Source organism: Myodes glareolus, chromosome X, assembly GCF_982192425.1.
Source record: "Myodes glareolus chromosome X, mMyoGla1.1, whole genome shotgun sequence".
In the NCBI taxonomy this organism is placed as follows: domain Eukaryota; kingdom Metazoa; phylum Chordata; class Mammalia; order Rodentia; family Cricetidae; genus Myodes; species Myodes glareolus.
In genome coordinates, this window is record NC_142053.1 from 23,304,696 (window position 1) to 23,329,098 (window position 24,403).

The 24,403-nt window shown below is 41.8% G+C and overlaps 1 protein-coding gene and 1 long non-coding RNA gene across 5 annotated transcripts in view; one reads left to right on the forward strand and one right to left on the reverse strand.

Moving 5' to 3' along the window:
- LOC146889227 (uncharacterized) overlaps positions 1 to 24,403 on the reverse strand; it is a 79,839-nt gene that overhangs the window by 18,909 nt on the left and 36,527 nt on the right. The gene's annotated exons all lie outside the window — the stretch shown is intronic.
- Positions 1 to 24,403, forward strand: part of LOC125410692 (uncharacterized) — a 54,433-nt gene that overhangs the window by 15,378 nt on the left and 14,652 nt on the right. For 2 of the 3 annotated variants that reach the window (XR_015737090.1, XR_015737091.1), the window contains 2 exons: positions 5,407 to 5,550; positions 7,514 to 7,658. This is a non-coding gene — a long non-coding RNA (uncharacterized LOC125410692). Of the gene's footprint in view, positions 1 to 5,406; positions 5,564 to 7,513; positions 7,659 to 24,403 lie in introns of all 3 variants that reach the window. The other variant, XR_015737092.1, reaches the window with a different exon arrangement.

Here is a 24,403-nt window from a genome sequence, read left to right on the forward strand (position 1 = left end):
ATGCTTTCAGGAAGTTGAACTGATGATTCATGCCCTCCCTTTTTTTTTGGATCGCGAAGGGCGGGAGGCAGACAGCTTGCTTATTTTGCTGAAACACTAACTATGGAGCTCTACTGCCATCTTGGGGATGTAGTTTTAAATCAAATAGCGCAGTTACTGCGTTGTCGTGAGGACTTCCGGTTTATACAAGTTCATTCCGTAAAGTAGCTCAGCCGTCCCCGACTTTGAACTGGTCCACTCTTTTTGGTCTGTGTTAGTCCAGGAGTTTTGGGCAAAGGCTTGATGTTAACCTGAAAACAGATTTATCCGTGGTGAAAAAGGCCAGAGCAGCCCGCAACTTTCCGGAAGTTATGGGGCGGGACTTTGGTTGCCGAAGCCTTGAGCCTAGCAGGCCTTAACCTGTTGTCTGTATTATTCCTTTATTTTACCTTTTCATTATGTTGCGTTACAGCATAAGAAACCGATTAAGTGAAAGTGTTACCCGCCAACTCCCCAACTCCGTGGATTTGTTTGTTTTGGCAGCTTTCACTGAGTCCAGGCTGCCCAGGAACTTAATGTAGCCAAGCTCTTAATCCTGCTCTTTTCTGCTTCCACCTCCCAGCTTCCAGGAACGTAGCACCTAGTGCCCATTTGGACGTGTGATTTTAAAGCAGCATATGTGCTTGCTCAGGTATATGGACACAGCGAAAGTCTATCTCATTGCCTTGAACAAGGAGAGCAATTGGAGAAGGCCTAGAGGCCAAGTTGGCCTCAGGATCTGAGTTCATTCATTTCCTCGGCCCAAAAATTAAAAATTTGGTTTGGGGCCAATAAGTAGAAGATTACAAGGAAAGAAGCAGTGCTAATATTAACATCAAACAAACACAAAAGTTTTTCTTTCAAGGATGTTTGCAATGATGAACTGGAGTAGCATCAATGAGATAACTGAAGTAAAATTCATATCTTTAGTATCTTTTTGATCAAACCATTTCTTCCTAGTTGATCTTGGTACTTTTTTTATGAGGTTCTAACTAAAATAATTATTAGTAGTATTGTACATGTTTTTAATAATACTAATTTTTTTTATTTCATTTTTCTACATTCATTATCTTCAGGCCTCCACTCAGTAGTTTTGAGAAATGAATACTTTTCTGTTATTTGTGGTGTTAGGAATCCTTTCGCTAGTTTCCGACTGATCATTAAGTTAAATGTAGATTTTTTAAAATGTAAATTAATTGTACAGGATAATAAATTTCCTGTGACATTTTCATTTACTTTTAGCATGCTTCGATTAAATACATCCGCAATCCCTTAACTTTTCATCTCTTATCCTTTTTCTGCTCCCTAGTAATCCCCCATATACCTCTCTGGCCCTTGTTCCCCTCAGATTCTACGTCTTAGAAAATGAGCGATACACTTTTCTTCCTAAATATTATATCTTGTTTTCAGAAGATGGAAGACTAAGTGATCCAGTGTTCTAGCCAACCATAAACAACAGAAAACTGTTTTACATCTCAGTCTGCTTTTCTGATGTAGATAGGACTAGCTGGTAAGGATTATTTGTTATCCCTTTCAATATCTATAAGGAAGTACTTGTGTTAAGATCATGAGACAAAGTTTGAGCAACTCTTGCTTGTGATTTATATATATTTGAGAAATTATATATATATATATAATTATATATATATATGACATATATATATATATGTCACTGCTCAGAGTGACATGGCACCCAAGAAAGGTATCTGAGAATGCCTTCTAGGAAGCAAATAGGTACTTTCTGATAAGCTTCTTATTTTTAAAAAATTAATTCTCTGATTTTTTTTCCTTTTGTTGTTGTTTGAGACAGGAGTCCCTCTACCTTATCCTGGGATTACAGTGATGTGTCACCATACTTGGTTTGCTATGCTGGGGATTGTGTCCATGTTCTCCCTGCTTACTGAACAACATATTCCCCCACCCCGTGACCTCCCCTACACATTATTTTCCTTGCCCATCTCTCCCTCCCTCCTTTAACTCCTTGACTGTGAATCCCCAGCTGCCTTTGCTGAATTCAGGATTGAGCCTGATTTATTTCTTCCCTCATTGAAAAATTCCTGTAACAATAATCTTGGCTGTTTTAACAATGATCAAAGTAATTTTGTCATTAATATTAGTAAGTCAAGCCAGGATGCTTACAGATGGCCTATTTCTGCCATTGATTTTTCTGAATTTCTTTATTTCTTTTAGGCCAGGCTTACGAAGATTTGCTCATAAAGCAACAAGCTGATAATTTGAGTTGCCAAAGACAAAGCAACAAATGGTAGTATATAATCCCAAGGAATCAAGACTATTGCTGAGAATGTAGTGAGGTAGTCCTTGATTTGGTTTCAAACAGAAACTAAGAATTTACTGTGTGAGTTTGTCTAAACAAGTCAAACGTAAAGCAGCCTCCATGTTTCTTGATGCCTTTGTCTCTGATTAATATATATATATACATACATATATATATATATATATATATATATATATATATATATATATATATATATATATATATATTTGAGATGGGATAGGCAGGGGAGGAGTAGGCATATGCACAAATACCCGGAGGCGCTTCTGCAAACTTGCTAGTTTCTTTAGGAAAGAAAAGGTGCCTAGTCTGGTGGCATAGCTAATAGCAGCGTGATTTAATTCCAGCACTTGAGTGGCTGGATCTGGCAGATTTTGGTGAGTTCTCGGCTGCTGGCTAGGTCTACCTAGTGAGTTGCGGTGGCCAATTTACTGGACAGGTACCGTGGTGGAAATTTACCTTGAGAAAAGGCCAGAGTCCGTCTGGAATTGAGTGGTTTTAGTCCTTAATTTGGCTGAGAAGGAAAACAAAAGTGAAATGGCTGCTCTAGTAACGGGCTCCACTGATTTCAACAAGATGGAGGACGGTCTAATTTCTTAGCTTTTATTTTTTGGTCTCGAAATGGCGGTTTTGTTTTTTTCAGACTAAGAAGGGTGGGAGAGGAGGCGGCTAAGATGGCGGTGCTGGCGCTCTATGGAGCACTACTGCCATCATGCGGCCACAGTTTCAGAGATTCAACGAACAGCTTCTTGACTGTATTCAATGCTGAGCCCGCTGTAGGCATACTTCTTTAGGCATAGGCATATTTTGTTAGTGATAGTTCATTAGGCACAGGTGTATTTCTAGGGCCCTAAGTATGTTCCGAACCCAAGAACTATTTGTGTAGAACCTGGAACACGAGAGGCCGGTGTACCAGGGTCTTAAAGCTTCCAGGACATACAGACACAGGAAGTCCTAGGCCGGGACTTTTGTTTTGAGAACAAACAAAACACTTGGCATTTGTAAATTGTGTCCTAGAGAGGATTTATAGGCTTCAGAGTTCTCTTTTCTCTGCTTTCATCCACCAAGTTTAGCCCTTGAAGCACAGGTTAACTTCAAGGGAAGTTAAACAGGTCTGAACGGATAAGGTTCAGTGGAAAATTACCAATTACAAAATGCTAACCTATCACGTTCCCAGGCCTTTGTCTCTCAATTCTGATTCTGATTATTATTAGAATCACTATTAGGCTTGGAGGGCGGGCATAAAGCAGTCAAGGGTGGCCCTTGTGACTGTCTATGGAGTACTATTGCCGCCATACTGGAAGAATTACAGTACACAAGGTACCTTACACTTTCATTCCCGTGAGTCTAGCAGTGGGGAAAGAATTCCTGGAAGGATACACCTGGCTTAGACTTTGGGGCCCAGTGCCTGTTCCCTAAGGCAAGAGGAGAAGCTTGGACAGCAGTATGATCTTAGTGTTAACAATGAAGTGTAAGGGGCCAACAGATGACCTGCAGGTGCTTAGACTAGCATACAGGAAGTTGCCCTTTGGGCTTCTGGTCCTTTTATCTGGGGCATGGACTTTGAACTCTTGGTCGCCTGTCTCCTGCTCCTTGTAGTATGAGTCAGCAGGATTTTAAGTAGTGTCCTCTTACTAACAGGCAACATCTCACACTCCAGCCCAGTATACCCCGGAACACATTATGCAACCCAAGGTCCTCAGAGTTCCACGTCTTCGTTGCTAAGGGAAAGTATAAGGCTTCAAGTACAGGACACAATGAGGCGTGAGAACACTAGCATTTGGATGCAGTTAAGCTATGGAAAATAGCGGTAGGCCGCTAATGTGGGAAATGCTTGTGCCTGTGCCCCAGTGTGACATGGTGAAACCCTGAGCACCAGTCATCTCTCCAGTTGGAATTCGTAGTCATTTCAGTACATGGATTGGCCATCCCATGGCAGTGGCGTGAGAACATCAAGGCCAGGCCGGGGCCTAGTCCTTAGTGAGGCAGGAACAGACCCCAGGAGCTGCCAGTTGTTTAGAGGCTTGGAGGGCCTGGGAAGAATGATGCCTTTTGGTGGTTTTACATGCATGAGGAAGTTGAGGACCAAGGAGTTTAGGGGTTGGTGGGAGGACAGTGCATTGGGGCCTAGCCTTAGACACATGCTGTCAGCCTGTCCGTGGAAGGAAAGAGAGGAGAATAAACAAAGCAGTGTTTTTAAAAATAACATCAATGTCAATGATATACTTAGGGCAATACTTAAAGATATGACAGGGTAATACAGTGAACATGATTGAATATTGCCAAAAGATTTGAAGGTGACAGACATGACCAAGAGATACATTCCATGCTTGTAGGATGGAAAGCTAACTATAGTTAAGTTGGCCATATTACCAGAAGAGATTTTCAGTGTTGTGGCAGACCTCATTGTCCTAATGACCATTGTGCAGAAGTGGAATGCTTGACCCTAAAGGTCATTTTGATAGACTGACGAATCCAAAATGATCTTAAAATAACCAATATCCAGCATCTAGATCTCATAACTTAGTGTCAAAGTGGCATTAATCTAAGAAGTACATTAGTTACATTAATCTAACAAGTATGTTTGTGACATACAGATAGGTTGGTGAACTCTTGCAAACCCAGAACCACTGAGGCAGAATCTCAGCAGCCAGCTTAAGCGACGCTGGAACACATTATGTAGGCCAAGCTCCTCTCAAAGTTCCATGTCTTTTTTTGCCAAGGGAAAGTGTAAGATTAAAGTATGATAAACAGTACAGTATAAAAAGATGTATGCAGTTAAGCTATAGGAAAGAACAGTGGGCCGCCTATGTTCCAGTGGGATAGGAAGGAGCCCTGAGAGAAACTCCGTGATATATCCAGTTGGAAACCAGAGACATTTCAATGCACACACGTGTTTCTCCTTCTAGAGATTTGTCCAGCATTCGGTGTGCCCAGCCTCCCACTGGGCACACAGGCCCTTTTTCTATATCTCTTGTGTAGATCTCCAGTGGTGTATGATAGCCAGGGAAGTTGCGGTGTGCAGGTAGATAATAACAATTAGATTTGCTTTCCTTCAAGCACTGTCGTGACAGCATTTTTTTTTTCCTACCTAGAACTGGATGCCTAGTTTTATGACTTGAGACCAGAAAGCAGTCAGCCACCCTGAGCAAGCACTGGATGGAGAAGCTCCTGGGTGCAGACCAGGAGAAATGCAAGATTGGACCATTGACAGAACACTGACTTCTTCCAAAGAGAAGGTGAAAGAGGAAGGTGGTTGCCTCAGATCTCACTTTTCATCTCTCTTTACTTATTTCTTGCGTTGTTTGAGATGTATTTATTTATCCATTTACTTATGTATCTATCTATGGGCTTGTTTTTGTCTTTTGATACTTAGGTCCAATGCAGGTACAGATATAAATGAAAAATAGAAGCTAAGTTCTCAGAGTGCAGCATTCTCCCCAATAGGGAACAAAGAAAGCAAGGCTCACTCAGTTACTGGACTGACTTTTCAAGGGATTCTCTGGAATGAGGAGCCCTTTTAGAGTAAACCCTATTGAGTGAGGGCCCAGTTACTAGTGCCCAGATGTCCTGATGTCAAGGAGCAGGAACTGGAGGGGCGTGGTTTGCACTACACAGATCGCAAATTGAATCTACCAGCTCATATCTTGGGGCACAAAGGAGCCTCCTCCAGGTTCTGGTGAGAAAACTGAACGGTCTGTATTTCTGTTGGGGCATGAGGAGAAGTCGAGTAAGCCCATGTGGGCTTCTAGTTGTCTTGTAATCGCCATCTTCCGCCATGGCTAAGAATCATGGGAGGAAGCTTAGCTCCGTGGCACTGTGAGTTGTGAAACTCAATCCTCATGGTGGCAGTAGAGCTCTATGAAGGACCTGGTGAGCGCTTCTCTCCCGCCCTTCCTGTCTGAAAAAACGCCAACCAGAAACAAAAGGCCCAAAGAAGGTTCAGAGTTTTGCCCAGCTCTTGAGTAATTTGAAAGCCATCTTTTTTGTGTGTGTCTTGTTTTCCACATTCATCAAAAGTAACACCTAAATTTAGCAGAGGTCTTAGGACTCTTTATGTAATGGGGAGGATTTTTCATTCTTTATGATTCTTAATTTTTACCCTTGCCGGATATCTAAGCTGTTCTTAAAAATTTGTACACATTAATTTGGTACTGGTTTTACACAGTAAAGTTTTGCTAGGAGATTGAGGAGCAAAGAATTATGTTTCCCATACAGTGCAACAGATATACATGAGGGGTTCGTTGCTTATTTAGCATGCCCTAGGCACCTGAGATTCATTTATTACTACTGATTTTTGTGAGTATACTTTGTATTTAGCCACTTTGCTTAGAGCGTTTATCAGGTCTAGGCGTTTCCTAGTGGAATTTTCAGGATGACTTCTGTCTACTGTTGTCATCTACAATTAAAGGTACCTTGACGTCTTCCTTTCCAGTGTATCCTTTGCTCTCCTTCAGTGGTCTTATCCCTCAAGGGAAGACTTCCTAAGGAGAGACAGGCCCTACCTATGAGGCTGGGGCAGGGAATTGGATGTGATGTGGCCTGCTCAGTGGTAGGAAACAAACCCACTTACTACTTTGAGGGGGGGGGGGAACTTAACTCATTATAAAATATTCAGAGATGCCTGCACCAACATACTTGTCTTTACAATAAATGCCTTTAAAACTTTTTATGTTTTTGAAGAAAACTTCTCACAAATCCATACTGAATAATATTAGTTAAACTTTTTTTGAGAATGTTCTTCTTAAAGTACTGCACATTGTCATTTTTCATTTTTTCTCCCTACTTTCCTTGATATCCATGCGTACATTGAGATTAAAACTGTAACCTCCAAAGGTTTCCCAAAAATAAAGGTATGAGTAGCTATGTATAACATGGTCCAATTTAGGTGGAAATGTATTAGATACTTAGTTTTATATATAGGACAAAAGTTTATAGATCCAATTCTGTGATCTGTCTGAGTGGTAGTTATATAGTATATTGGTATAGTCACTCCAACACTATAGAGCATTAAACGTTGAGGCCTAGCTAGGTATCACAGGGGTTGGGCAACCTTCAGCTGGACACCCAAGTCCTGTTGCCTGGATCAGGATGTGAGCTGCTTCCCAGGGAATCTGTGAAGTGAATCTGGCAGGGAACCAGCTTTCCTGGCTGGTTCTTGATTGACTTGATTGACTGGCTGCATTTTCTTATTCTACCTAGAACTGGAGCCTAAGATTTAACCTCGAGCACAAGACAATCCTACACCAGCCTAGGCACTGGACGTAGAATGCGGCTGGAGAAGAGGAAACTCAAGGCTCTGGCACTGACTGGCACTGATGCTTCTAAACAGGGGATACCTGAGAAGGTGGGTGCCTCAGCTCCCCATCTCCTCTCCCTTTCCCTCCTGCTTCCATCAGTTTCCATGTACTTTCCTTCTTCCCTGGTTTCTCTGCCAGATTCACTTCACAGATTCCCTGGGAAGCAGCTCACATCCTGATCCAGGCAACAGATCTTGGGTGTCCAGCTGGAGGTTGGCCACTCCCTGTGATGACCTAGCTAGGCCTCAAGGTTTAATGTTCTATAGAATTTGGAGGGACACATATATTGGATTGGATTTTTGTCTTTAGTGTTTTGATGTGGTTTCTGATGAAGGAACAGAGCTACTAGCTGTGGTGCTCAGATAAAATTAAAATGTAGACTAAGCTGTCAGTAAATCACTTTTTCTTTCTCTGGAGGAAGAAGGCAGGGCTGACACATTGCTGTACTGTGCTTCTTTTTTTTTTTCTTTTGGTCTTGTAGTTTTTTTTTTTTTTTCAAATCAGAAGGCGGGGGCAGAGACATGTATCACTGGCACCTTCTTTACAATGGGGCAACACTGCCATCATGTGGAAAGTATTTCAGACATCCCCTTGTGCATGTGCACATTGCTTACTCAATGCTACTTCTAGTCATTTAAAAGGTGAGGGTCAGTGGCAGGGGACTCTTATTCATAGCCTCATACCATTTTCTCCCTTTTTTTGTAAGCAGGCTGAAATCATGATTCACTTTAGAGCCTTAATGTAAACTTTATTGACTGAGGGCTCAGTTTCTACTGCAGAGCTCTCCCAAGGTCCAGGAACCATAATTGGATTGGTGGGAATATGCACTGCTCAGCTTGAAATTGGAATCTACTAGTTCGTGCCCTAGGGCAGGAAACCGCCTTCCTCTCCAGGTTCTGGTGAGAAAACTCTACAGTCTAAGTTTGTGTTGGTCTCTGAATAGAAATCACGGAACCGGAGTCGGCAACCTACAGTTGTCTACAGTCGCCATCTTCTGCCATGACTAAGAATCATGGGAAGGAAGCTTAGCTCAGTGGCGCTGTGAGTTGTGAATCTCCATCCTCATGATGGCAGTAGAGCTCTATGAAGGACCTGGTGAGCGCTTCTCTCCCGCCCTTCCTGTCTGAAAAAACGCCAATCAGAGACAAAAGGCCCAAAGAAGATGGCTGTTCAGAGTTTTGCCCAGCTCTTGAGTAATTTGAAAGCCATTTTTTTTGGTGTCTTGTTTTCCACATTCATCAAAAGTAACACCTAAATTTAGCAGAGGTCTTAGGATTCTTTATGTAATGAGGAGGATTTTTCATTCTTTATGACTCTTAATTTTTACCCTTGCCGGATATCTAAGCTGTTCTTAAAAATTTGTTCACATTAATTTGGTACTGATTTTACACAGTAAAGTTTTGCTAGGAGATTGAGGAGCAAAGAATTATGTTTCCCATACAGTGCAACAGATATACATGAGGGGTTCGTTGCTTACTTAGCGTGCCCTAGGCACCTGAGATTTATTGATTTTTGTGAGTATAAGTTATATATAACCATTTTGCTTAGAGCGTTTATCAGGTCTAGGCGTTTCCTAGTGGAATTTTCAGGATGACTTCTGTCTACTACAATTAAAGGTACCGTGACTTCTTCCTTCCCAGTGTATCCTTTGCTCTTCTTCAGCGGTCTTATCCCTCAAGGGAAGACTTCCTAAGGAGAGAGGCCCCACCTAAGAGGCTGGGGCAGGGAATTGGATGTGATGTGGCATGCTCAGTGGTAGGAAACAAACCCACTTACTACTTTGAGGGGGCGACTTAACTTAAGATAAAAGATTCAGAGATGCTTGCATCAACATAACTGGCCTTTCAAACTTTGTATGGCTTTGAAGAAAATTGCTCAGAAATCCACAATGAAAAGTACCAGTTTTTCTTTTTTGTTTGTTTTTTTGTTTTGTTTTGTTTTTTAAAATTATCCTTTTTTGAGCTTCTATTTAAATCTTGGACAGCACAGTTTCCTTTTGCTATGTGTTTCTTCCTACTTCCTTTGAGAGCAATGCTTCTATTGACATTAAAACTGTGTGTCACCTCCAAAGTTTCCTCAAAATTAGAGGTATGAGGAGCTATCCACAACATGGTGCAGTTTAGATGCAATTTTTCTTTTTTAGTATTTAGTTTTATTTATGAGATAAAAGTTTGTAAGTACAGCCCTGTGATCTCTCTGGGTGGAATTTATCATCCCTTCAGTATACTTTCCATCTTCCCTTCCTCAAACTTTTGTCTTTCGTGCTTTGATGGTGAGTTCCTATGAAGGTATAGCCCTACCAGTTGTGACACTAACAGAAAATTAGAGAATTAAAATGGAAGCTAAGCTCTCAATAAATCACTTCTCCCTTCTCAAGAAGTCCTGGCTGTTATGGTTGCAGCACTCCGCTTTTATACTGTACGTTTTTTCAGCCTGGAAGGGCGGGAGCAGAGCCGTGCATGACTGTTGCCCTCTTTGTAGTGCAGCAACAGTGCCATCATGTGGAATGTGTTTCCTTTATCCCTGTGTATGCACGCACTGCTTCCTCAAGCCCATTTCTAGCCATTCCGGAAAGTGAGGAACAGCATGAGTCTCCAATGGCCGACCCTCGCCTCCTTCGTGTAGGCAGACTGGAGTCATAGGATCCTTCAGAGTCTTAATGTAGACCTTAGTGTCCTAGGGCCCGGTTACTAGTGCACAGCTGTCCTGAGGTCCAGGAACAGGAAGTGGGCGACGGGAGTTTGCGCCGCTCCCCTTGCAATTGGAATCTACTAGCAGGTGTCCTAGGGCTGGAAGCGCCCCATTCTCCAGGTTCTGGTGAGAAAACTCTGCAGTCCATGTTCCTGTTCGGGCCTGAATAGAAGTCACGGAACCCGAGTCAGCACCTACAGTTATTGTAGTTGTCTTCAGTCGCCATCTTCCGCCATGGCTAAGAATCATGGGAAGAAAGCTTAGCTCAGTGGCACTGTGAGTTGTGAAACTCCATCCTGATGATGGCAGTAGAGTTCCATGAAGGAGCTAGTGAGCACTGTTCTCCCGCCCTTCCTGTCTGAAAAAACGCCACCCAGGGAGAAAAGACCCAAAGAAGATAGCTGTCCCAGTTTTGTCTAGTTCTAAGAGCTTCTTGTGTCTTGTTTTCCTTGTTCAGTCAATGTGAGACCTAAATTTAGCAGAAGAGGATATTTCTTTCTTTATATCATTTCGTTTTTACCCTTGCCGGATACTTAAAGTGTTCTTACACTTTTGGGCCCGTTAATTTGTCGTTAGTTTTGCACAATAAAGTTATCCTGAGAGATTGGGAAGCAAAGGATTATTGTGTTAACTACTGCAGTGCAGTGGATACAGATGTGGGGATAGTTGCTTACACAGCATGCCCTATGCATTTGAGTTGGGTTTTTTGTTTATTTTATTTTTCGAGACAGGGTTTCTCTGTAGCTTTTGGAGCCTGTCCTAGAACTAGCTGTATTTCAAACATCCCCTTGTGCATGTGCACATTGCTTACTCAATGCTACTTCTAGTCATTTAAAGGTGAGGGTCAGGGGGAGGGGACTCTTATTCATAGTCTCATACCTTTTTGTCCCTTTTTCTGTAAGCAGGCTGAAATCATGATTCACTTTAGAGCCTTAATGTAAACTTTATTGACTGAGTGCTCAGTTACTAGTGCACAGCTGTCATGTGGTCCAGGAACAGGAAGTGGAGGGGCGGGGTTTGCACTGCTCAGCTTCTAATAGGAATCTATTAGCTTGTGTCCTAAGGCAGGAAACTGCCTCGCTCTCCAGGTTCTGGTGAGAAAACTCTATAGTATGTATTTCTGTTGGTGTCTGAATAGAAGTCACAGAGCCCAAGTCGGCACCTACAGTTATTGTATTTGTCTGCAGTCCCCATCTTTTGCCATGGCTAAGAATCATGGGAAGGAAGCTCAGTGGCACTGTGCGTTGTGAAACTCTACCCTCATGATGGCAGTAGAGCTCTATGAAGGAGCTAGTTGGCTTTGTCTCCCTCCCTTCCTGTCTGGAAAAAAAAAAAACGCCACCCAAAGACAAGCTCCCCAAACAGGATGGAGTTTTGTATAGCTATGGGTACTGTAAGAAGTGGTTCTGTAACTAAACATTGCATTGAGCTCCTGGCATCTAGTTGAAGAGAGAGACAGTAGCGATATTATGAGTATATGGGTCAAGACTATGATGGATAAACCCACAGGAACAGCTGACCGTAGCTGGACTGATAGCTGGGAAACCTGCATAGTACTGAACTAGGCCTTCTGAATGTGGCACAGTTGTGTATCTTGGGCAGTTATTGGCCCCACTGGTCGGTAACCAGTATGAACTGGCTTTCTTATGTCAGTTCTCTATGGAGGGATAACTTGCTCAACATGGATACAGTGGGGAGGGCCTTGGTCCAGCCTCAACTGAAGGAGCCAGGCTTTGCTGACTCCCCATGTAAGGCCCAACCCTCTCTGAGGAATGGATGTGGAATGGGGTAGGGGGAAGGTGGGGCAGGTAGGAGCAGGGGAGGTCTTCCACATTTACCCAAACTGAAGTTTCTGTTTTAGGGATATTTCCCATTTCGTTTTTTTTTTCTCTCTTTGTTCATTTGTCTAGCAGTTATTAAATATCTGGTTTTCTTTTTGTAATTTTTATTCAGTCAAGGTGTGCTCTGAGATTTAGAAGCAGACTAATATGAAGTTAAGAGTGAAGTTCAATGGATATAGCTGCTGGATACAATGCTTGGGTTATTTACTGTAGGCCCTCATTTTGAGTCTCAGTTCTGGGGTTGCTAAGCAAATTCATGTAGTAGTTATGTGCTTGGAGACTTCCCAATTCCTAAAATTGTGAGAAATATCTATGCATCAAATCTTACTAATAGTACGATTAGAATGGAAATTTAGAAAATAGTTGATGAGATTCATAGTCATATCCAATTATTGTGCTGAGATTATTTTTTAATTTTTATTGTTTAGTTGTTGATTGATTTATTGTTTGTTTTCCAGTCTGGGTTTCTTTATATTTCCTTGGGAACATCGTCTGTTGTACTGGCTTGTCTCCAATTCAGAGATCCACCTGTTTCTCCCTGTGTCAAGGTGTGTGCCACCACCTCGTGGCTTATTAATCATTTTTACCGAAATATTTTCTATATGACGCCACCACTGCCCAGCATGTGTATGTATTCTGGAAGCTAAGAAAATTCACTAATTGTATTTGTATTGCCTTTGGACATCAGATTCCACAATTTCTGAAAGAATAATTGGCCTTTCTGAAGTCTGCATTCATCAATGTGTACTACACACTCCATATTGCTTTTACGTGTTATACCTTATTCAACCTTCTGTCTCTTCAACTTATGCCATAGACACACAAGCACAAGAAAGGCATACACAGAAGTTAAAAAATGCTTCAATTGCTTCCTCTTGCTGTTGACGGGAACTAATGCTGAGTCCCAAAAGGGGACAATATGCACTGAATCAGAGATTTGTGGACCACTAGATCATGAATGGGATGTCTTCACCTCCTCCCCGTCAGGGCCAAGGGAAATGTGCAGAGTAGGAGGCAGATAGGTTTTAAGAGATGATACAAGCAGGACTGACGCACATGAACTCAGAGACTGGCAACTCACACAGGGTCTGCGTAGCATGCACATGGTCCCAGCACTGCAACTGGAGAGTGTACCTTGAGTTCCCCAAACACTCCAATTCTCGCCCACGGGGAGGGAAATTTGAGTTTTCTCTAATGGAGTCTCATTGGATGTATAAAGTATACTTATGCTAGGGTCTTGCCTTTGCTTATTTTTATCTTAGTGGTCTTGTTTGTACGTTATGATTTCTGATTGTGTGTTTTTATGGATATTGGTTTCTACATGTGTTTTATCTGTACATGATACTTGTGCTTTTTCTTTTTAAAAGTTCTTTTTCTCTTTTTTTCTTTTTTCTTTTTTGAGATAGAATCTATATAGTTCCAACTGTCCTAGACCTCACTATGTAGATCGAGCTGACCTAGAACTCACAAAAAGCTTCCTACTCTGACTCCTGAATGTTGGGATTAAAGGAGTGAGTCACCATATAGGCTCTTGCTTGTTTTTTAAAGAGAGAGAGAATGGAGGCCTTTCATTGGATGCGTGGGGTAGTGGGGAGGGGATCCTTCTGATGTGGAAGGGGAAACCATGATCAGAATATATTGTACAAACAAATTAATTTTCAATTGAAAAATACTTCATAACAAAGGAATGTGCTTTCTCTCCATTATAAATGGAAAACTGAAGGATGAGCAAGACTTCCTCTGTTTCTTCCTGGGAATTCATTGCATGTGCAGGGACCACAGTTTACAAAGCCGGGGCAAAGATGTGAGCTGTCTTTAGACAAAGAGTTGCCGACAGTTTGACTCAGAGTAAGGAATCTAGGCAAGCTACAGGATTAGAGTGAGAGCGCAGCTAGGTGTGTAGTTCCTTGGTAATTCAATCTGGTTTGCTTTTAAAATCATTTGTCTTACATCCTGACCACAGTTTTCCCTCCATCCTCTCCTGTCATTCTGGCCCTCCACTGCCTTCCCCCTCCTTCCAATCTACTCCTCTGGTTCTCTTCAGAAAAGGACAGGCCTCCTAAGGATATCAACAAGGCATGCCATGTGCTTTGCAGTAAGACTTTGCACTTCAGTTTGTATTAAGGCTGGGCAAGGGAACCCAGTATGAGGAATGGATTCCTATGAGCCTCCAAAGCCTTAGGGACAGCCTCTGCTCCCACTGTCATATAAATGTAGAGGGCCTAGGTCAAGCCCATGCAGGCTCCCTGGTTGTTGGTTTAGACTCTGTGAGTGCCCATGACTTAGGCTAATTGTTTCTTTGGGTTTTCTTGTTACTCTTCCGGCTCCTACAATCCTTCTCTCTTTAGCAGGATTTCACAAACTCTGCCTAATGTTTGTCTGTGGATCTCTGCATTTATTTTCATCGGTTACTGAATGAAGGCACTCTGGCAATTGGGGTAACCACCAATCTGATCACAGGAGATGGCCAGTTAAGGTTATATATCTGCTATTGCTAGAAGTCTTAGCTGAGGTCATCCTTATAGATTTTTTGGCACTTCCATTGCTGTAGGTTTCTAACTGACTCCAAACTGCCCCCTCCTCCCAGGCATCTTTTTCAGTTATATCCCCCTCCATCCACCCGCTAAACGGGTCCCTCAAATTCTCCTCCCCACATGCACCCAGTCCACCCAGGAGATATCTTCTATTTCCCTTTCCCAGGGAGAGCCATTTGTTCCTTCTTGAGGCCACCTTGGTACCTAACCTCTCTGGGTCTGTGGATTACAGATAGCATGGGTTATCTTTTACTTTACAACTAAGAGTCACTTATGAGTGAATACATACTGTGTTTGTCTTTCTGGGTCAAGGCCACTTCACTCTGGATTTTTTTCTAGTTCCCCCCATTTGCCTTCAAATTTCCTGATGTCATTTTTTTTTCTTTAGCAACCGAGTAATATTCCATTGTGTAAATGTACCACATTTTTTCTTTATCCATTCTTCAGTTGAGGGGTATCAAACATTTTTCCAGTTTCTGGATATTTCCAATCAAACTGCTATGAATATAGTTGAGCTTGCTCAACTATGAGCAAGGACAAGGATGAGCATCATTTGGTTACGTGCCTAAGAGTGGTAATGCTGAGTCTTGAGGTAGGTCGATTCCCAATTTTCTAAGAAACCTCTATTTCAACTTCCAAAGTGGCTGTATAAGTTTGTACTCCCACCAGCACAGGAGGAGTGTTCCCCTTGCTCTATACTCTCTCCATCATAAGCTGTCATTTGTGTTTTTGATCTTAGCCATTCTAACAGGTGTAAGGTAGAATCTCAGATTTGTTTTGATTCACATTACCTTGATGGCTAAGGATGATGAACATTTCCTTGTGTATTTTGGCCATTTGAGATTCTTGTTGAGAAGTTCTGTTTTTGTCAGTATCCCGTTTTTTAATTGGGTTATTTAGGTTTTTTAATTATTTGGGTTTTTTGATGTCTAGTTTCTTGAGTTCTTTATATATTTTGGAGACCAACTCTTGAATGTGGGGTGGTGAAAATCTTTTCCCATTTTTATAGGCTGCCATTTTTTCTTATCGAAACTTAAACATTTCAGTTTCATGAGGCCCTATTTTTCAATTGTCAGTTGTAGTGCCTGAGCTATTGGTATTTGGTTCAGAAAGTTGTCTCCTGCCCCAATATGTTCAAGGTTACTTCCCACTTTCTTTTCTTTCAGCTTCAGTGAAACTGGATTTATGTTGAGGTCTTCAGTTTTGTGCAGAGTTATATGGATCTATTTTCATTTTTCTACATGTCCACATCCAGTTATGCCAGCATCATTGGTTGAAGATGTTTTCTTATCTGCATTGTATTATTTTGACTTCTTAGTCAAAAATCGGGTGACCATAGGTGTGTGGATGTATGTTTGGATCTGCCATGTTGTTTTATAATTCTGCAGTACAGCTTGAGATCAAAGATGGTGATACCTCTGGTCGTTCTTTTACTGTACAGGATTCTTTTGGCTATCCTGGATTTTTTTGTTTTTTTCATATGAAGTTGCATATTGTCCTTTCAGGTCTGTAAAGAATTGTGTTGGACTTTTGATGGGGATTGTGTTGAATCTGTAGATTGCTTTTGGTAAGATGGCCATTTTTACTATGTTAATCTTAGATCCATAAACATGGGAGGACTTTCTGTCTTCTGATATCTTCTCCAATTCATTTCTTATCTTACAGATCTTTCACTTGCTTGGTTTGAGTTATCCCAAGATAGGAATCTGTTCCCATAAGGCTCAAACCTCACTGTTCTTTTCAGGCAGGATCCACCTAACTGGCTAGAGGAGAGAATTCAATGTGATTTGAAGTGCTTGGCAGTAGATAGGAAACACACCCACGTATGGGAGACAACTCCTCATCTTAGCACTGTATGTGGAGGGAAGAATTTAATTTATTATGAAAATATTATGAAAATATTAAGCGTGGAGGTTGTAGATTGAGTCCAGTTTGATTTCACAAAGAACACTAGACCCAGAGTGCACTGTGAGCTTGTCCCTTTCAATTGGCAAAATGCAAGGCAGCCCTATTTCTGGTGGTTTTTTTTTTCGTTTTTTTTCAAACAAGAATGGTGGGAGGAATGTCTCAATATGGCGCTTTTATGAGCACATAGAACAACACTGCCCCCACAAGGAAAGAATTTCAACACAGTGCCATTCTAGCTTCCTGCCTTCTGAAAATAAGGTCCTTAGAGGCACAGGGAAGCAGGACTTCCATGATTTCCTCTAAGACCCTAGAACCTGTATGTTTCTATACTCTAGGTGTTATAATTAATAGAGTGGTTATGTTTGCTGTTAGAATACTTTGGTGCTGTTTTTTATAAGAGCCATTTTATTGGTCCTGGGTGCATCAAAATGAATAGTAGTAGATTCCTTGAGATTGCTTATTTTGATATGATTCCTTCATTTTTGTATTTTTCATTATAAAAAGATCTTTCTTGTTTTCCGAATCCGCGTACAAACTGTTACAATCTTTGGTTCAACAAATAATGAGAGTTTAAATTTGAGATTGTTCAGTGAAAGTTGTTTGGGACCTTTGTAACATGCCTGAGGTCTTGTGTTTGCTTCATAAACAGTGGAGCCAACCTTAATCTCAGCACTAGAAGTTGGAGGAAGGAAGATCAGGAGTTCAAGGTCATGCTAGGCTATATGTGGTCTTTGATCCGCTAGGTTAAAGACCCTTTCTCATATAATGAAACTAAACCTAACCGGATTAGGACTCTGTAGAAAATAGTTTAAAAATGTTGACGCCTTTGTGGATTAATTTTTTCATGCTTTTTTGTCAATAAATGTGCATTGTTTATGTAGAGTATATATGGAAATCTATTAGTCTATGAGGATTATTTATCATAAAAATGAGATCCCTTGCAAACCAACAGTATTTGCCATAAGACAGAACAAAGAAGAATCTGTTGTAGAGTCTCAGAGGTAATAAGATGTGCTATTAGAGAGGCCTTTGTCTCTAGTCACTGAAGTTAACTTCCAGAACATTCTTCTCCCTCTTTATATGGAATATCTCCTTTGTCTCTTGAGACAGAAGATTTGATGCTGTGGGAAAATAAGCGACATGTGCTGAGAAGAAGTGTCCAGATGAGTGAAAACTGCTGTCTAGAGAAAGCAAGGACGCATTTAATTCCTGAGAAATGTATGCTCTTTCTGAAAGTGGTAGATTTAGGACACAGTTTGGTTTCAGGTGGAAAAAAAAAAGACCTTTCAGCAGTTCTCACCAAAAGGCAAAATGGTTGTGTTTCCTAGTACCTTTTCTCTGGTGATGTTCTCAGGTAGGAAGGGTAGGAGAAGAGCATTAAGACATTGCTTTTGACAACAGCTGGTGCATTACTGAAAATGCTTGGGATTTTTGAGCCTTCCTTCCTTTGCAGTACCCACATCCTCTTTACAGGCCGCATCCCACTGCATACACAAGGCCTATTGCATCGATCACAATATGGAGCATGAACAAGTGAGTTGGGCTAAGAAGCAAGTTCCCTGATGGCCTAATTTTTCTCTAATCCAGGCACTGAGTTAGCAACACTTTCATTCCCACCTACAACTGGATGCTGAGATTTGCCCCCACGATCAAAAGAGAATCAAGTATCATGAGAAAGGCCTGGAGATAGAAGTCTGTTGGATGAAGAGGGGAGAACTGCAGGATTCCATCATTGACTGCAATCTTCTTTAGCATAAGAGATGCATGAGCAAGGTGGTGCCTCAGATTATTTTTTCTTCCCTCCTTTGGTGCTAGAGTTCTGGTGTGGGTCCTCATTCACCAGATGTGGCATCAGTAGGAAATACTCATATTCTAAGAATAGATCATTTTTCCTAACTTTGAAGAAAGAAGGCACAACTGCTGCTGGACTCTGCCTTTGTAGTACAGTTTTTTTTCTTTTTTCCCCAGATCAGAAAGGTAGGAGCAGAGATCTGCAGTGAGATTTTCTTACTCCTCTGGGGCATCACTGCCATGATGTGGAAAACATTTAATAAAGACCTGTATACACATTGCTTTCTCAATACTGCTTCTAGTCATCATGGAGGTGAAGGTCAGGGGGATTCTTACATGACCAAGTCTGGCTCCTACCACTTTTTTCCCCTTGGTGCACAGACTGAAATCATGGGACCTTTCAGAGTCATAATATAGAGCCAGTTGGTGGAGAGAGACCAGTAAGAAGTGCAGAACTATGCATAACATAGTCAAATTTAATACTAATTTATTAAATATTTAATTTTATTTGTAGAACAGGTTTATAGACACATCTCTGATCTCTCTGACTGGAACTTATCATCCTTTCAATGTAAGTGTCACTCCAATACCATGGACTGAGAAGGTGGGTGCCCCAACTCACCATCTCCTTCTTTTCCCTGCTGCTTCCATCAGTTTCCATGTACTTTCCTTCTTCCCTACTTTGATTTTTCGTCTTTAGTGTTTTAATGGTAGATTCTGATGAAGAAACAGATCTACTAGCTGCGGCACTCAGATAAAAGTAAAATGGAAGCCAAGCCTTCAGTAAATCAATTTTACTCCCTCTGAAGGAAGAAGGCAGGGCTGCCACAGTTGCTGGACTCTGCCTCTGTGTTGTAGGTTTTTTTTTCAGATAGGAAAGGCGGGAGGAGAGAGGTATATGGCTGGTGCCTTTTTTTTTTTCCAAGGGGCGACAGTGCCATCATGCGGGAATTGATTCATATATCCTTGGGCATGCATACACTGCTTTCTCAATGCTGGCCTTTTTTGACGGTGAGGGTTAGGATGATTCTCAAATGGATGTGCTTGACCTTCTTTCCATTTTTTATCGATCTTTTCATGAAGGCAGACTGGAATCATGGGATCCTTTAGAGTCTTAATGTAGACCCTAGAGACTGAGGGCCCAGTTACTAGTACACAGTTGTCATGTGGTCCAGGAACAGGACGTGAAGGGGCAGAGTTTGCACTGCTCCCCTTGCAATAGGAATCTACTAGTTGGTGTCCTAGGGCAGAAAGGTGCTTTCTTCTCTAGGTTCTGGTGAGAAAAACGAACAGTCTGTGTTTGTGTTGGGGCCTGAGAAGTCTCCAAGGCCCAAGCGGGAACCCACAATTGTCTGCAGTCGCCATCTTCCGCCATGGCTAAGAATCATGGGAGGAAGCTCAGTGTCACTGTGATTTTTGAAACTCCATCCAGATGATGGCAGTAGAGGTACATGAAAGGAGGTAGTAGGCGCTTGACTCCCGCCCTTCATGTCTGAAAAAAAAACGTGATACAGAGACAAAACCCCCGAAGAAGATGGCTGCCCTGAGTTTTGCCCTGCTCTGAGTACTTTATTATTTCATATTGCCTTTTGACATCAGATTCCACTATGTTGCAGAGAAAATTCGGCACTTAAAAGCCTACATCTAGTAAGCTATAAAACCAAGTCACATTGCATTCTTAAACACAAGGCAGATTGCAGACACAGACACATGAGTGTGCGCGCTCACACACATGCAACTTTCAGTGTGCTCCTGCATGTGAGGAAGAACATTTGGTGTTTCTCTGAGTCTGGCACTTTGCTTCGTGTAGTGATTTGTTTTCTACATTTTCATTTCCCATATTTTAGCTGTCATGCATTATGTAGCACTAAACATGCAAACATCTTTGTAGCAGAATCTACAGTCTTAAGTATCCACGAGTAAGAGTTTTACTGTGGCCTGGTGCCTGGTTCTGGCATTCCTTTTCGCCTGAAGATATTATTATTGGACTCAAATCTATTAGAAAAGTAGGTAACATTGGATGAAAGTAGAGGAATATGTTTAAAATTCAGCCTTGGGTGCCTAAAGTGCACTTTTTGCTTTTGCGGAGATTCTAGTCCCAGCACCCACACGGCAGCTCATACTCATCTGTAAATCCAGTTACAGGGACGAAGATCCCCTTTTCTGACTTCCTGGAGCAATGGCACTCAAGTTGTAGATGTACATTCCCGAGTGAAATTGCTGTACTACACAAAACCTTAAGCTAAGTCAGCATCCAGTTGGTAGAATGTTTTCCTGGCACAGAGGAAGATGCTGATTCCATTCCCAGTACATTGCAAATGGAATTGGAACCAGTCCTTGGCCCTGAGACTATGTCAGAGAATATCTCAGAAAGATCCTTAAGAATATCTAATAAATGTATTATTTAAAATTTTATAGGATAATCAGAGAAATTTATTTGCATGTTTATGTAAAGACAAATACTGGGGCTGTTAAGTGATAATGATGCTTGCTTCCCAGCCTGAGCATATAAATTCCATACCTGGAACTCTAACGGTAGAGTAAACACTTCTGCAGTTTATCCTTTCACACCTACACATATAATCAACACACATTGTACATCAATTTTTAAAAGGCAAGTAAAGTTTTTTTTTTTTTTTGATTCAGGGTTTCTCTGGAGCTTTGGAAGTTGTCCTAGACCTAGCTCTTGTAGACCAGGCTGGCCTCGAACTCACAGAGATCGGCCTGCCTCTGCCTCCCGAGTGCTGGGATTAAAGGCATGAATCACCACTGCCCGGCAATGTATTGACTGTTTAAATATATTAACTTAAAAATGTTGCTGCAGAACACTCAGTGTCAATCAAATTACAGCATACACATTATTCTGCAGGATGTTTTCAGAGAACCTATGTATAAAAATACTTGGATGTTCATGAAAGGGAACTGAAACAAACCTCCCAAAAGTTATCATTTTTCTAACAAGGGGTATGGAGTAGTGATAGCAAAGAAAAACTCTTTCTAAACACACACACACACACACACACACACACACACACACGAAAATTAAAGAAGTTGAAAGCTGCCTCATCAGTTTCCTCTTGCAGTAGATGGGAACTAATATAGACACCCATGTGTGGCCATGTGCAGAAAATGAGAGACTCTGGAACACATGGTCCCAAGGCTCAGGGATCTTTGCGGAAGAGGAGGCAAAAAGGGCATAAAAATCAGGGAAAGTGAGACAAGGGAAAGTGTCTATCAGACACAACAGGCATGACACGTGTTAGAATTCCCAGAGACTAGAGTGACAACATGCACAGGGCCTACACAGGTTTAAGCTAGAGATGGTAGAGATGGTCCCAACCTTGAGAGTAGAAAGCAGACCCAAATCTGTATCCCTAAGCAAGAAGCTGTCTTCAGGTGACACCCATGTGCAAGGGGAAATTTTCATGTGCTCCAGTGGAGTCATGCTGGGCACATAAATGACATTTAAGGGTAGGCCTCATATCCAGCAGGCAATGGTCATCTCAGAACAAACTCAGTGAGATTGTTGTAGGTTTTTTTTTGTGTGTGTATGTGTGTGTGTGTGTGTGTCTCATATTGCTTTCTTTGGGCATATTTTTTTTTTAAAATTACTCCTATTTTACTTGCACGTTGTGGTTTCTGAGTTTCTCTTTAGCATTTGTGTGTATGTCATTTTCTTCTGGTTTGTTTGTGCTTAAGTTCTGGGAGGAAATGGAGGGTAAGTATGATCAAAATATCATGTATGAAAAAATTATTGTCAATTAAATAGAAAAGACAAATATCTTTAGATAAAGTATGATCAAAATATCATGTATGAAAAAATTATTGTCAATTAAATAGAAAAGAAAAATATCTTTAGATAAAGAGTTGCCAACAATTCAACTAGCGTAGAAAAAATGGAGGCCCAATGCAGGGTAGAAGGTGAGCACAGTCATTTGGTGGCTCTTTATTTCAGAGAGAACCTGCCTAATAGGCTAGATCATAGAGTTCGATGTTATTTGACATGCTTGGTGATAAGTAACAGGGAGGTGACAATTTAGTGTAAGACAATATTCACAGTGAATATAGTAGGTTGAGGCCACCGTTTGATTTCACAGAGAACACCAGCTCAGAAGCAGAACACTGTGAGCTTGGCTCTTCCAATTGAATAAAATGCAAGGCAGCCATATTTCTTTGCCATTTTTTTCAAACCAGAAGGGCGGGAGAAAATGTGTCAAAATGGCGCTTTCATGCGCACATAGAACAGCACTGCCCCCATGAGGACAGAGTTTCAACACAGACAGTGCCATTCTTGCTTCCTGCCTTCTCTTCAGAGTAAGGTCTGTAGAGGCATAGAGAAGCTGGTGTTCAATATTGGACTTTCCTGAATTCCTCTAAGACCTTAGAACCTGTATTCTCATTCAGTCTAGGTGCTATATTTAACGGAGCGGTTACCTGTGCTGTAAGAATACTTTGGTGCTGCTTTCTTTAAGAATCTTTTAATTGGTCCTGGGTGCATCAAAATCGATAGTAGTAGATGCCTTGCGATTGCTTATTTTTAAATGATCCCTGAATCTTTGTATGTTCTCTCTAAAAGAACTTATTTTCTGAATCCATGCACAAAAAATATTTAAAATGATCATTTCAACAGATAATGAAAGTTTAGGTCAAGTAAGAGGTGACACAGGCCTTTAATCGGAGGAAGATCTCTGTGAGTTTTGAGGCCAGCCTGGTCTACAGAGCAGGAATCAGGACAGCCAGAACTACACAGACAAACCCTGCCTATGGTAGTGGAGTGGGGGATGGAATCATGAGTGCGCACAGTGAAAGAAATTGCTAGAATCGTTGTTCTCAGCTACTGTTGCGGCAACGCTCTTGCTGCTGTGCTTCCCGCCATGATGGTCATAGATATACCCTTCAAAATCATAAGTAAGCCTCCAGTTAAATGCTTCCTTGCGGCTCTTCATAAAATAGAACAGTAAATAAGAGACTGTTATCTGATTGGCATTTATAGGCAGTACTGTAACGGTTTCATTAAAATGCTGCAGGTCCCTGAGTGGCGGAAGTGGGCAGCAGACTGTGTGATAGAGAAGCTGAGATTGATAGGCCCGTCATGCAGAGTGAGGTTGGATATTTATTTTGTGGGTTATGGAAGGGAAGGCAAAGGGGAGAAGGGGGAAGAGCACACACACACACACACACACACACACACACACAGACAGACATGCAGAAAAAAACAAGAGGGGAGAAGTGGGGAGATGGGAGCAAGGCAGAAGCCAAGAGACAGAAAGGAAGGGGCTCAGACTGGAAGCAGAAGGAAGATCTGCCTGCCTCTGCTGTGGACAGAGAGGGCTAATCTCTTAAAGGGACAGGACAGGCCATTACAAGCAAAATGCTTAGCTTGTAATGTCAGTCCATTAGCTGATGTCCTAAGGTACAAAGTCTCACTCTAGAGTCTAATGAGAAAACACCGTTAGGACCTGAGGGAAACTTAAGGTCGCACAACTAGAAACCCATGGTTCGAGGTGGCTGTAAGCGCCACCCCCATCTTCTGGTGTCTCTATGTCCAGGCATCTGCCAGTCACCTCATTACCTAGGTTCTGATAAGGAAGTTCTATAAACCATGTTTCAGTTGTGGCCTGAGGCGAAAGCAAGAAAGCAGAGTCACTATGTGCAGGCAGCTTTTGGTCCTCTCTGTGTGCCACACTCTCCAGGTGCTGATAAGAAAGCTCTCTATTTACTGAGAAACTAGTATCAAGTGCACAGCTGTCCTGAGGTCCGGGAACAGGAAGTGGGGGGCAGGGTTTGCACTGCTCAGCTCGCAATAGGAATCAACTAGCTGGTGTCCTAGGGCTGGAAGGCGCCCATTCTCCAGGTTCTGAGTAGTTGAGAAAACTCCATATTTCTGTTGGGGCCTGAATAGAAGTCATGGAAACCCAAGTGGGCACCCACAGTTTTAGCTTTCTGCAATCGCCATCTTCTGCCATGGCTAAGAATCATGGGAAGGAAGTTCAGTGGCTCTGTGAGTTGTGAATCTCCATCCGGATG